At 60.9% G+C, this 14,272-nt stretch overlaps 1 long non-coding RNA gene across 2 annotated transcripts; it reads left to right on the forward strand.

Annotated features, from left to right (window-relative positions):
* Positions 1-777: 777 nt before the first annotated feature.
* On the forward strand, positions 778-5,425 carry LOC144246644 (uncharacterized). 2 transcript variants are annotated; one of them, XR_013340307.1, is made up of 3 exons: positions 778-1,067; positions 4,524-4,559; positions 4,814-5,425. It is a non-coding gene; the product is annotated as an uncharacterized LOC144246644 (long non-coding RNA). The 2 variants fall into 2 exon arrangements; XR_013340306.1 differs by lacking the exon at positions 778-1,067 and adding an exon at positions 2,241-2,484.
* The last annotated feature ends 8,847 nt before the right edge of the window (positions 5,426-14,272 follow it).

The following is a 14,272-nucleotide window of genomic DNA, read 5'->3' on the forward strand; positions in this document are numbered from 1 at the left end:
CGGACACGGGGCACGGGACACGGAGCGGGACACGGGACACGGGACACGGGACACGGGACACGGACACGGGACACGGACACGGACACGGGACACGGACACGGGACACGGGACACGGGACACGGGACACGGGACACGGGACACGGACACGGACACGGGACATGGACACGGACACAGACACGGACACGGGGCACGAGACACGGGACACGGACACGGGACACGGTACGGAGCGGGACACGGCACGGAGCCCCGGCAGCAGGACACGCCACGGAGCTCCGGGGCGGGACACGGAGCGGGACACGGAGCGGGACACGGAGCCCCGGGGCGGGACACGGAGCGGGACACGGAGCGGGACACGGAGCCCCGGGGCGGGACACGGAGCGGGACACGGAGCCCCGGGGGCGGGACACGGAGCTCCGGGGCGGGACACGGAGCGGGACACGGAGCGGGACACGGAGCGGGACACGGAGCCCCGGGGGCGGGACACGGAGCCCCGGGGCGGGACACGAAGCGGGACACGGAGCGGGACACGGAGCTCCGGGGCGGGACACGGAGCCCCGGGGGCGGGACACGGAGCCCCGGGGCGGGACACGGAGCGGGACACGGAGCCCCGGGGCGGGACACGGAGCTCCGGCAGCGGGACACGGAGCGGGACACGGAGCCCCGGGGCGGGACACGGGCCCTGGCTCCTCACCAGGGTGAGCCAAGGGTGCTAATACCAACCTTGCAATAAAAACACAAAGCAATTTAAATATTTCTCTTCAGGTTTTTTTTCCTCCTTTTGTTTACTTCCTTGTAGAGTTCAGAATAGCCGAAAATGACTCATACAGATATTACTGTGCTGTTATGGATTTGTCAGCTGTGATGGACAGTCACCCAGCTGTGACACTTCCCCTCTGGGATGGAGGCAGAGCACATTCTGCCTGCCGAGAAGAGCAGCTCCACATGCGAAGCCTATGAGCAAGTATTTAATTACTGTCCCTGTGCCGATATTGAAGTGAAACAAGGCTTCTCATCCAGCCTGGTCTGAATACGCTCTACACCTCATCACCTACCAAACACAGGATGAGGTGGGTTCAGGCAAGACTCACGCGAGGATGCTACAGGAGAAAATAAATGAAATAGAGGAAAATAGAGCGCCATGGATGGATGAGTGACGGGGAGGGAAGCCCGGCCCCACCAGAGCTGCGTGTCACAGACAGCAGGGAGCGGGTGGCCCTGCCCCGCTCCTGCCCCGCTCCTGTCCCGCTCCTGTCCCGCTCCTGTCCCGCTCCTGCCCCGCTCCTGCCCCGCTCCTGCCCCGCTCACAGCCCCGCTCCTGTCCCGCTCACAGCCCCGCTCCTGTCCCGCTCCTGCCCCGCTCCTGTCCCGCTCCTGCCCCGCTCCTGTCCCGCTCCTGTCCCGCTCCTGTCCCGCTCCTGCCCCGCTCACAGCCCCGCTCCTGTCCCGCTCACAGCCCCGCTCCTGTCCCGCTCCTGTCCCGCTCCTGCCCCGCTCACAGCCCCGCTCCTGCCCCGCTCACAGCCCCGCTCCTGTCCCGCTCCTGCCCCGCTCCTGTCCCGCTCCTGTCCCGATCCTGTCCCGATCCTGTCCCGCTCCTGTCCCGCTCACAGCCCCGCTCACAGCCCCGCTCCTGTCCCGCTCCTGTCCCGCTCCTGCCCCGCTCCTGTCCCGCTCCTGTCCCGCTCCTGTCCCGCTCCTGCCCCGCTCCTGCCCCGCTCCTGTCCCGCTCCTGCCCCGCTCACAGCCCCGCTCCTGCCCCGCTCCTGTCCCGCTCTGTCCCGCTCCTGCCCCGCTCACAGCCCCGCTCCTGCCCCGCTCCTGTCCTGCTCCTGCCCCGCTCCTGCCCCGCTCCTGTCCCGCTCCTGCCCCGCTCCTGCCCCGATCCTGTCCCGCTCTGTCCCGCTCACAGCCCCGCTCTGTCCCGCAGCCAGCCCCGTTTCCAGGAAACTTCTCTCAGCTCGTTTCAGTGCGGCTGGAGCTGGCACAAGCTCTCATTCGGCTGCCGCCGGGGGCACATTCACCTCTTTGTGCTCGGGTTGGTGCGCTGACAGCGGGGACACACAATGTCGCTGGGGACACACAATGTCGCTGTTATCTGGCAGCTCCTCCGCATTCCTTGGGATTAACTCATTGCTGGCACCTCGGGAACCCCACGCCTTTGGGGAGGCCGCCCCTGCCCCGGGGATGGGCTTTGCTTTGATCTACTCAACTTTCAGCGTGTCAGTTCTCGTCAGATCCACGCGTGAGCTCTCGCTGTGCTCCGCAGCATCTCTTCTCCACGCTGCGGAGCCCGGCAAGAGCTCAGCTCCGAAGGACTGGGAGCCGGGATCGCGGCGGGGCTCTGCGGGGACAGACGGCAATCCGTGTTTCCCCACCGCGGGACTTCTTCCCAGGATTCAGTGTTCGCACCCAAAATTCCTTCTGAAAACCGAGCTCTCGTTCGGCAGAAGGCAGCAGCAGAGCCCAGAGGTGGGAAAGAAGCAGGTGAGGAGGGTTCAGGTGGTGGATCCAGCCTGGAGCAGCGCCTGAGCTGCAGTCTCCGCTCCCAGGTGTGCCTGACACCTCGTGTGACACCCGAGCCCGCGGCAGTGGCACCGGGCATTTACACCGAAATACATCCAATTCTTTGTCTTTCCTCACATGGTTGTATCGGCCATTTCTTGGAGGTATCCAGATGAGGGGGTGCAGAATTCCAACCTGAATTCCAGCCTCGTAGCCTGGACAAAAGGAGGCTCAGGGGGGACCTTGTGATTCTCCCCAATTCCCAGGAGGGGACAGCCAGGGGGATTTGGGATCATCCCAGGGAATGGGACAGGAGCAGAGGGAACGGCCTCAGGCTGGCCCAGGGGAGCTCAGGGTGGGACCAGCAGGAATTTCCCCATGGAAAGGGGCTCAGGGATTGGCACTGCCCAGGGAGGGTTGGATCCCCATCCCTGGAGGTGTCCCAGGAATTCTGGAGGTGGCACTCGGGGCTCTGGGTGGGGACAGGGTGGGCATGGGGCACAGCTGGGACTTGGTGACCTGGGAAGGCTTTTTCCAGCCTCCGGGATTCTGTGTTTGTGTATGATTATTTATCTTTTATTGAGCATTCCTGTTCTCCTTCAAAAAACATTTCTGTTAGAGGTTAGGAAAGCTGTGAAGTGGCAAACATCAGAGTTGGTGTGTTGGAGGGACACCTAAGTACTTAACACTACAGGAACGTGCCCTTACTGCAGTACTTTATGTAACAAAAATATTAGAAAATCAAAAATTTACTACAGACTTGTGATTTGCAAAGTTAAACAAATAAAAACCTGCCAATGTCACATTTCAAAGAGTCAGAGAATCGTTAGGGTTGGAGGAAAGCTCTCAGATAATCGAGTCCAAGCATCAGCCCAGCACCACCACGGCCACCCTTCAGTGGTGTCCTCAGGTGTCATACCCAGCTTTTTGGAAACATATTTTACCCACTGGCACTAACCAGGGAACAGAGTGCTCGGAATGACCTTTAGGAAGTTCTGCACACAGGTTACACGAGCTGGAATTAAGTTACCACCTTAAGTCCTCCAAAAACAAATGGCTTTTTCTCCTGGATTTTTGCATCTCGATTTTTATTGACTCAGCTCTCTTGCTCGCTGGAATTGAAGAATAAAGCAAGGAAGGCTTTCAGCAGCTCCCAGCCATGAAGGAAACTGCAGAGTTCACATGCTTGGCTGCCTTCTGTTGGGAGAACAAACACAGCCCCAAAATACAGGTTACAGATGAGCCCGTAGTAAACAATTAGGAAAGCTGGAGTTAAAAAAGGAGATAAAAAGGCAGAAAACATGATTAAAGCACTGAGCTGGGAGATTCATTAGTGTTGCAGACAGATAAGTAAATTAGAGCCCTGCAGAAATTATTTGACTGGCAAATTAATTACACAATATTACAATGGCTTTGCCAGCCAAATTTAGCCCTCGGGAAGCAGGTAGGAGTCTGCCTGACTTAATAAAAGGAGCCTCGACTGGTCTGCAGCTTAATCAGAGCTGAAAATTAACATTTCAGGATGTGAGGCACAGGGCGGCCAGGCTGTGGCACACCTGCAGGTCACAGAGGCAGGGAAGCCGCCCCTGCAGCGGGACGCTCCTGCCTCCCCTCGGCCTCCACTCGGTGCCCTGCCCGCCGGGGCACGAGGCAGCAGCAGGGAGAGCCACGGGCGGCCCCCAGGCCACCCAAAGCACTGTTATTGTTATTATTGTTATTGTTGTTAGAATTATTATTATTATTATTATTATTATTATTATTATTAATATTATTATTATTGTTGTTGTTGTTGTTACTATTATTATTACTATTATTATTATTGCTATAATTGTTAATATAGTTCATATAATATAGAACTAATATATACATATACATATACATATACATATACATATACATATATTTATACACACATATATATATATATATATATATATATATATATTTCATGTCATTGTTAATGTTATTATCATATTTCCTTCAATGTTGACTGATTCCCTGAACTCCTTCTCCATTTGCAGCTCTCGCTGTGTCCCCAGTGAGCAGAAACATTTTAGGTAAGAAACATTTGTTTTTCAGCTTGTTTGCTTAGTATCACATTTTTAAGGTATGGATATTAGGAACTCTCTCCTGGAGCCAGTTTTTTGTTTCTTTTCCTGGAACAGCTTTGGAAATACATATTTATATTTATTTATATTTATATTTATATTTATATTTATATTTATATTTATATTTATATTTATATTTATATTTATATTTATATTTATATTTATATTTATATTTATATTTATACGTCACCTTCCATGACAAGCACCAGACAGCACTCATTATCCAGGCTGCTCCACAGCATCATTTCAAACATGAGGACCTCCAGATCATCGCAGATATTCAAATCAAACCTTTCCAGGGCTTTCCTGCCCCCAGAGGTGGCAGTGGCCGTGCTGGGCACCCCGAGCCTGGCAGCCCTTGCCCGCCGGGAGCAGTGGAGGGGCTGCAATAAATCCATTTTCTCTCCTTGCCCGCGTGCCTGCAGGGGCCAGGCCTGGGGGATTGCTGCTGGAAGTGCGGCCTCATTTAATGGGGAGCTGACTGATATCAAAATTGACTCGCTTTTCCAATGATATCCACTAGTGGAATGTTGTGAGCTGGAAACTAATATATTTCTTCTTGCTTGTCACATCAATATGGGCTAATTTTGTTGGCTTTTGTATTGAACAACCTGGTGAATGTACAATCCAGTTTTGATTTCTCTCTTTATGATGCCTCTTATTATTAAAGCTCCCTCAACCAAAAAATAATGTATTTTTATTTACTGGTAATATTAATGGGATTCAATTTTCGCCTCAGTTTTAATCTAGTTTTTCCATATTGAAGAACCAGATCCCATTTAATTAGAATTGAATAAAACCCAGTTTTTCCTCCATTCAGTGTGCAGGCTGAGCTTCATTTTTGCATAGTTTTATTTAATACTACTCTTCTCAAATCAGTGGTTTTTTATTCACTGTGCTTCAGGTGTTGCAAAAAAAGACTAAATTATTTATTGCGCATGATTAATTGCCTGTTTCTCCATGATTATTCCATTTTCAGGAAAGGGCGAGTGTACATTTTTGCACCACTGGGTGTGTGTCCATCCTACACTGGTGCTGAATTCCAGCTGAGCTTTGCTGGAAGCAAAGAAGTGCTGAGGGAAGGAAAGAGGAGCTGAGACTTGGAGACCCTCGTGGTTGTGGGACCAGGGAATCCCCAGATGGGTTGGGCTGGAAGGGACCTTAGAGCCCATCCCATCCCATCCCATCCCATCCCATCCCATCCCATCCCATCCCATCCCATCCCATCCCATCCCATCCCATCCCATGCCATCCCATCCCATCCCATCCCATCCCATCCCATCCCATCCCATCCCATCCCATCCCATCCCATCCCATCCCATCCCATCCCATCCCATCCCATCCCATCCCATCCCATGCCATCCCATCCCATCCCATCCCATCCCATCCCATCCCATCCCATCCCATCCCATCCCATCCCATCCCATCCCATCCCATCCCTTCCCATGCCCAGCGCTGCTGGCAGCCTGTGCTGCCCCACCAGAGGAGCTCTTTGCTGCTCACACGTGCCTGGCTCCAGCCATGCTCGGCCCGCACAGAAACGCTGTCTGTCAGTCTGTCAGTCTGTCTGTCCATCTGTCTGTGCATCTGTCTGTCCGTCTCTCTGTCTGTGTGTCCGTCTGTCCCCACGGTTGCCGGACGCCTTCAGCCCCGCCAGGCGCAGCAGTAGGGCCGGGCCGGGCCGGCTCCTCCCGACCCCTCCTGGGGCACTGGTTCAGGGCACTGGTTTGGGGCACTGGTTTGGGACACTGGTTTGGGACACTGGTTCAGGGTACTGGTTTGGGGCACTGGTTTGGGACACTGGTTCAGGGTACTGGTTTGGGGCACTGGTTTGGGACACTGGTTTGGGGCACTGGTTCAGGGTACCGGTTTGGGGCACTGGTTTGGGACACTGGTTCAGGGTACCGGTTTGGGGCACTGGTTTGGGACACTGGTTCAGGATATCGCTTTGGGGCACTGGTTTGCTGCACTGGTTTGGGGCACTGGTTTGGGACACTGGTTCAGGGTACTGGTTTGGGGTATTGCTTTAGGGCATTGTTGGGGCACTGGTTTGCTGCACTGGTTTGGGCTGGGCTGGCAGGAGCAGCCGGGGCTGCCCCGGGCAGCAGCCGTGCCTCCCTCGGGCGCTGGCTCACCCTGCGGGACGGGCGGCAGCGCTGCCCCGGTGCCCCCGGGACCCCCCTCTGCCCGCATGGCTTTGGCACCGGGGATGGGGCTCAGTGTGAGCCCCCAGCGAGCTCAGGCTGCTGTTGTATGGGAAATGTAGGGAGAGACGCCTTGGAGGAAAACTCTGGGCTTTGTGTGCAGCGTCTCTCCTGGCTGCTGCTCCCGCTGCCCCAGGGCCACGTTTGGAGCTCGTCACTGCTGGAGGAGTGGGAATGGGGCGGCTGTGCCAGTCTGTCCCGCGGAGCTGGGCTGCCACCCCTGCCCCTGCCCCTGCCCCGGCCCCTGCCCCTGCCCCTGCCCCAGCTCCTGCCCCTGCCCCTGCCCCTGCCCCTGCCCCTGCCCCTGCCCCTGCCCCTGCCCCTGCCCCGGCCCCTGCCCCTGCCCCTGCCCCTGCCCCTGCCCTGCCCCTGCCCCTGCCCCTGCCCCTGCCCCTGCCCCTGCCCCTGCCCCTGCCCCTGCCCCTGCCCCTGCCCCTGCCCCGGCCCCGCCTGAGCCAGGGCTCTGAGCCCTTCCTGGGACTCTCCTGGGCTGGTTTTCCTCTCCTGCAGCCCGGGCGGCTCCTGTCAGTGAGAGGAGTGCAGGACTGCGGCGCAGACGCTGCGCTGTACCAGACTGCAGCCTAGTCACTGCTTCTGGCACTCCCGAGCCTTTTGGGGAAACGCTGCCAAGGTAAAACCACAACTGAGGCCTGTGTTTGAGCGTGTGCGTGGGGCTGAGCCTGGAGACGTTTTAGGAAGAGCACTTCACCAGGCCCTTCCATAGCCTGCTTGCTGGCACCGCTCGCAGCCAGAGGACGCGTGTGTGACAGCAAACCCAGCCGTGCGCCCCTCGTCACAGAGGGAGAAGCTGAGCCCTGGGCAGAGCTGGACCCTTTTGGTCCTAAAATCACAGAATTACCTAAAATCAGGGAATTACAGAATAGCTTGGGGTGGAAAAGCTCTCTGAGTCCATTGGGTCCAGCCGTTGCCCAAGCACTGCTGAGGTCACCGCTGACCCCGCTCCCCAGGTGCCACATCCACACCGATTTTAGGTCCATTCAAGGATGGGGACAGCTGTGCCAGGGCTGGACAGCCTTTCCAGGGAAGAAATTTCCCACAATATCCAAAAGGAACTTGCTCTGGGCCAGCCTGGGGCCGTTCCCTCTGCTCCTGTCCCTGTTCCCTGTTCCCAGCCCGACCCCCCGGCTGTCCCCTCCTGGCAGGAGCTGTGCAGAGCCACAAGGTCCCCCCTGATCCCTGTTTGCTCCAGGCTGAGCCCCCCAGAGCCAGGGCTGGAGCCGGCCCAACACCTCCAGCAGGAACGCTCCCCGAACCAGCGTGGTCTGGAACTCCGGGGGGTGCACGGTGGGTGGGAAGAACCAAACTGAGCCCAAACCAAACCAACCAACCAAACAACACCCAAATGAACCCCCTCAAATCAAACACAGAGCAGTCCCCAGCCCACGGCCATGCGGGAACGCTGAGCGGCAGCGGGGCAGCACGGAGGGGACAGAGGGACAGCTCGGGAGGGGACAGAGGGACAGAGGGACAGCCCGGAGGGGACAGAGAGAGAGCCCGGGATGAGCGGGGCAGGACAGAGGGACAGAGGGACAGCTCGGGAGGGGAGCGGATTAGCCCGGGAGGGGGAACGGGACAGGACAGAGGGACAGAGGAGGGGAGCGAGAGGGGAACGGGTTAGCCCGGAGGGGAACGGGTCATCCCGGGAGGGGAACGGGTCATCCCGGGAGGGGAACGGGTCACCCCGGGGCCGCCCCCGGCCGCCGCCAGCTCCCCCTGCGGCGGCCCCGCCGCTCCCCCGGCGCTGCCGTCAGCCGCCGCCGTGACGGGCAATGACGGGCAATGACGCGGCGGCAGCTGCGAGGGGGCGCGGCGGCTCCGGCCCCGGCTCCGCTCCCGGCCCCGGCCCCGGCTCTGGTCCCGGCTCCGCTCCCGGCTCTGGTCCCGGCTCTGGTCCCGGCCCCGGCCCCGGCTCTGGTCCCGGCCCCGCTCCCGGCTCTGGTCCCGGCCCCGCTCCCGGCTCCGGCCGCTCCGCGCCGCTCCCGGGGCGGAGGCAGGTACAGCGGGAAGGCGGAGGGGACGGGACGGGACGGGACGGGACGGGACGGGACGGGACGGGACGGGACGGGATGGGATGGGATGGGATGGGATGGGATGGGATGGGATGGGATGGGGTGGGATGGGATGGGATGGGATGGGACGGGACGGGACGGGACGGGACGGGATGGGATGGGATGGGATGGGATGGGATGGGATGGGATGGGGGCGGAGACGGGATGAAGACGATGGGGTTGGGGATGGCAGGCGGAGGCGGAGAGTCCCGGGACTCGGCCCCCGCAGCCAGGCGTGGGCTCGGGGCGGCGCGGCTCCGGCAGCGGTGCCCGCACAGCTGGATGCGGGCGGGCAGATGTTGCTGGCGGCAGGCTGGGCAGGGAGCAGATGGCTGCAGCCAGCGCCATATGGCCCGTTTAGCCTTTCACCTCGCCGGGATCCGTCCCAGCCGTCCCGGGAGCGCGGTGGCTCCGGCGCGGCTCGGCCGGCCCCGCGCGGTGCCGCTGCCCCGGGCGCTGCGGGGACCGGCTCGCTGCGGGACGAAGGGCGGACATCCAACGCCGGGAGCAGCTCTGCGGTCGGGGCCCGCCGTGCCGGCCGGCAGGACAGGGACAGCGTGGCTCCCCGGCCTTCCAGCAGGGGCTGCCGAGGACTCCGTGGAACGGGCACCGCTGCCACGAACGCCTGGTGCCAGCGGCCATGCCCGCACCGCTGACCTCGGGAGCGCACCGGGAGCAGGAGCAAAGGGACAATGACACTCCATTGAAACTTTCAGGGAAGTCCAGGGCTCTGTGACGGCCAATTCGCTCTGGCAGCGCCACCCCCACGCTCTGGTTGCTCAGCAGGACATGCAGCTTCGCCCGGCTCCAGCCTCACACGGACGCGCTGGGGGTGTCACAGCTGCCGTGGGATGCTCTGGTGGAACACGAGGCTGCGCCCCGGGACCTGAGTGCCCAGGACTGATCCCAGTGCTCGCCAGTGCTGCTGGGGCCGGAGGGAGCTGGGAGCTGCTGCTGGATCTCCGATCCCCGGATCTCCGATCCCCGATCTCCGGCCGGGGCCGGGCTGCCGGGGGCCGCGCACCGGCTCCAGCCCGTGCCTCGCTTCCCTCTGGGACCTCGCAGCTCGTGTGGGACTGGGCAGGGGACACTGCGGGCCTCCTTCCCTCTGGAAAGCGCTCCCGGAGTGCCGCCGCTCCGTGGGTGCCGGTGATGGCAGCAGCGCCGCTGCCCGTGCGCGGGGCATGTCCCTGGTGTGGGCACGGGCGGGGGCTGGCGGGGCCCTGGCACTGCCCCGTCACCCCCAGCCCGGGCAGGGCAGGGCACCCAGCCCCGGAACACACCGACTCCTCCTGTACCCGCGCCTCTTCGGCGCTCCGAAACTTCTGCTCCGTGGAAGAGGCAGCAAAGCTCTTCCCTCCCAAAAATCTCTCCAGACACACGAGGCAGGTTAGGCAGGGCGTGTGAGCAGTGAAAGTGTGTCCGTGGAGGGAAAGGCCTGATGCAGGAGCTGCACTGGCGCTGCAGGAGCTGCACTGGCGCTGCAGGAGCTGCACTGGCATTGCAGGAGCCTCTTTAAGGTGCCCACAGCCACAGCCCTGCTGTGCCCACCCAGCCCTGCCAGGAGGGTGTCTGAGGGAGCTGCTGGCCACGGGCACAGCGCTGACCCTGCCCGGCCGTGCTCTGCCCTCGGCACTGCCCACCATGCTGCCAGGGCCCCCAAATACTGACAGTGCTCCCCCAGTGCCCCCAGTGCTCCCAGTGCCCCCAGTGCCCCCAGTGCCCCCAGTGCCCCCAGTGCCCCCAGCGCCCCCAGTGCTCCCAGTGCCCCCAGTGCCCCCAGTGCCCCCAGTGCTCCCAGTGCCCCCAGTGCCCCCAGTGCTCCCAGTGTCCCCAGTGCCCCAGTGTGCCACGCTGCCAGGGCAGCACTCCTGTGCCACCTCGAGGCTGCAGGGATGAAATCCTGCCAGTGGCACTTTTCCTGCTGGAGGGGAGCAGCCCCAGCACCGCCGGTGGGCTAAAATTCAACACCACCGGCTCCGGGCTTCCTCATCCCGCACAGGAACCGCCTTCCCTTCCTCGGGCCTTGTGCACCGCCAGCGGGACCGGCGGGATTTGGGGTTTTTGTGGGGACGGAGCACCAGCTGCACTTCCACTCGTGGCTGGGCTGCAGAGCACGGCCGTGGGTTCAGCCGGGCTGGCCGGACCCCGCGGGGGCCGTGGGCTGCAGAACCTCAGCCGTGGCACCCAGAGGTGCCAGGAAGGTGGGCTGGCCCTTCAGGGGTACGGTGGGGTGGTGCTCCCCGCGGGCAGCCCGGGCGCAGGGGGGCCTGTGCCCGCCCTGGGTGCCCACGAGTCCCATTTCCCATTCCCCCAGTTTGGGCCGCCTGGAGCTGCCCAGGGCTGGGGATCGGGCTGCCGCTTCCCACGGGAGCCCAGCCCGGGCTGAGGGACCAGCCCCGCTCCCATCCCCGGTGCCAGCCCCGCTCCCATCCCCGGTGCCAGCCCCGCTGCCATCCCCGCTCCCAGCCCCAGTGCCAGCCCGGGCTGAGGGACCAACCCTGCTGCCATCCCCACTCCCATCCCCGGTGCCCGCCCCGGTGCCAGCCCCGAGCGGAGCCAGGGCACGGAGCCCTCCCTGGCATCCCCCGGAGCACAGCGAGGTGCCCGTGGCCGAACACCCCCTTTGTACCCAGCGTCGCCCCGTGATTGTGTTTGCACTCATGGAATGTGGAGATCTTTTTGAAAAGCGTGCTGTCTGGAATGTTTGTTCTCCGCTTTTTTTCACATCATTACTCTGATACTGCTTGATTAGCTCCCTCCCCAGTCATGATTGGTAATTAAAATAGGCATTAAAATTAGTCACTTAGCAATTTTGCTGTTCAATTGGCAATTAAATTACTTAATTGCAATTAAAGTCCTAATTTTAATTGGCAAAATGATAGATGTAGATTTAAGATAATATGTATAAATACTTTAATAAGTGTCTATATAAGGATTACTTAATTACTCAACTTCAAGTTTATGCTGTTAACTTTAGAACTTTTAAGTGAGTAATGAAATTTATATTACATCTATTCTAAGGCTATGGTAATTAGGTGTATCTCTTAGCCCTGAAAGGGCCTCGGCTGGGAGTTGGTGTGGGGTTGTGGGCTGGACCACGCTGGGGTGGGACTGAGGCCGAGGGTCCGCGGTGCTGCAGCCGAGGGCAGCCGGCCCAGCTCCTCCTGTGCTGAGCGACCCCAAAAATGCTGCTCTGAGAGCCCCGTGTGCCGGAGACTCGGGGTGTAACTGTGTGACCCCAAAAATGCCAATAGAGCCCCCAAAATAATGAATTAAATTGGGCAATGAAATAAATAGACATTAAAAAAATAGAAATTAATATAATAAGAAATAAAAAAAGAACAGAAATAACTAAAATGCAAAATGTTACAATAAATAAATCCAAAATAAAAATAAAATAAAACCAATGCAATATATATAAGAAAGAGAATGATAAAATAAAAATTAAATTAATAATAAAATAAAACACTAATAAAATAAAATACACAAAATGCAGGTGGGCAGTGGAAGCGAGGGCACACTGCACTCCTTTTGTGGCCTTGGCCTGGCTCTGTCCCCAGCCCTGCTCTGTCCCCAACTCTGCCCTGTCCCATTCCCAGCTCTCTCCCATTCCCTGCCCTGTCCCATTCCTGGCCCTGTCCCATTCCCGTCTCTCTCCCACTCCCATCCCCATCCCCATCCCCATCCCCATCCCCATCCCCATCCCCATCCCCATCCTTATCCCCATTCCCGTTCCCATTCCCATTCCCATTCTCACTCCCACTCCCATCCCCATCCCCATCCCCATCCCCATTACCATTTCCATTCCCATTCCCATTCCCATCCCCATCCCCGTCCCCATCCCGTTCCCCATCCCTGTCCCCGTCCCCTTCCCCATCCCCATCCCTATTCCATCCCCATCCCCATCCCCATCCCCTTCCCCATCCCCATCCCTATTCCATCCCCATCCCCATCCCTATTCCATCCCCATCCCCATCCCTATCCCCATCCCCATCCCCATCCCCATCCCCATCCCCATCCCCATCCCCATCCCCATCCCCATCCCCATCCCCATCCTTATCCCCGTTCCCGTTCCCGTTCCCATTCCCATCCCCATCCCCATCCCCATCCCCATCCCTATCCCCATCCCCGTCCCCTTCCCCATCCCCATCCCTATCCCATCCCCATCCCCATCCCATCCCCATCCCCATCCCCATCCCATCCCCATCCCATCCCCATCCCATCCCCATCCCCATCCCCATCCCCATCCCCATCCCCATCCCTATCCCTATCCCATCCCTATCCCATCCCCATCCCCATCCCCATCCCCATCCCCATCCCCATCCCTATCCCCATCCCCGTCCCCATCCCCATCCTTATCCCCGTTCCCATTCCCATTCCCATTCCCATTCCCACTCCCATTCCCACTCCCATTCCCATTCCCATTCCCATTCCCATTCCCATTCCCATTCCCATTCCCATTCCCACTCCCATTCCCACTCCCATTCCCACTCCCATTCCCATTCCCATTCCCATTCCCATTCCCATCCCGTTCCCCGTTCCCCGTTCCCCGGCCGCGCGCGCCATTCCGGGGTTCCCGTCACGGTGACGCGCGCGTGGGGGCGGATCGGCCCCGCCCTATATGCAAATCAGGCCACGCCCCCTCCCCAGCCCCGCGCGTGGCCGGGGCGCGCCCCTCCTCGTGACGTCACGGCCCGGCGGCTCGGCGAAGGGCGCGGCGGCGCGCGCGGGGGGCGGGGCGGGGGGCGTGTCCGGGGCGGGGCGGCGGCGGCGGCGATTGGCGGGCGGCGCTGACGCGCGGTGACGCGCGGGGCTCGCGGCGCGCGTTGGCCGGCGGCGGCCGCGGCCACATAAACAAAGGCACATTGCGGGCGGGCACAGTCCGGCCGCCCGCGCCGCCGCCGCCGCTCCGCCGCGCCGCCGCTCCCGGTGAGTGCCCGCCGCTCCGCCTCCCGCCGCCCCTCCCGCCGCGGGTCCCGCGCGCGAGCCGCGGCGTGCGCCCCGACCGTCCCGTCCCGCGCCCGGTCCGCCCGGGCTGGCTGTCACCCGCGCCCCGCTCCGGTGCCGGCGCCGCCGCGCCGGGAACCCCGCGCCTCGCCCGCGCTCCCGAGGGACGCGCCGCGGTTTCCAGGAGGGCGTGGAGAAGGGAACCGAGCAGCCGGTGCCGGTGACAGCCCGCCCGCGGGGAGCCTCCCGCCCGGTTAGGGAGAAAAGAGCCCCAGCCGAGCCCGAACGGGCTCCGCGAGGGGCGCGGGGCGGCCCTGCCCCGGCACCGCTCCCGCCGCCCGCGGCTCCGCAGGCGGGGCTCCCCCAGAGCCGGGCTCCGCGCCCGCGGCTCCGTGTGTCTGTCGGTCCCTGCTCAGGCGGCTCCGTGTGTCTGTCTGTC

This window comes from Lonchura striata, chromosome 8, assembly GCF_046129695.1.
Source record: "Lonchura striata isolate bLonStr1 chromosome 8, bLonStr1.mat, whole genome shotgun sequence".
Lineage (NCBI taxonomy): Eukaryota > Metazoa > Chordata > Aves > Passeriformes > Estrildidae > Lonchura > Lonchura striata.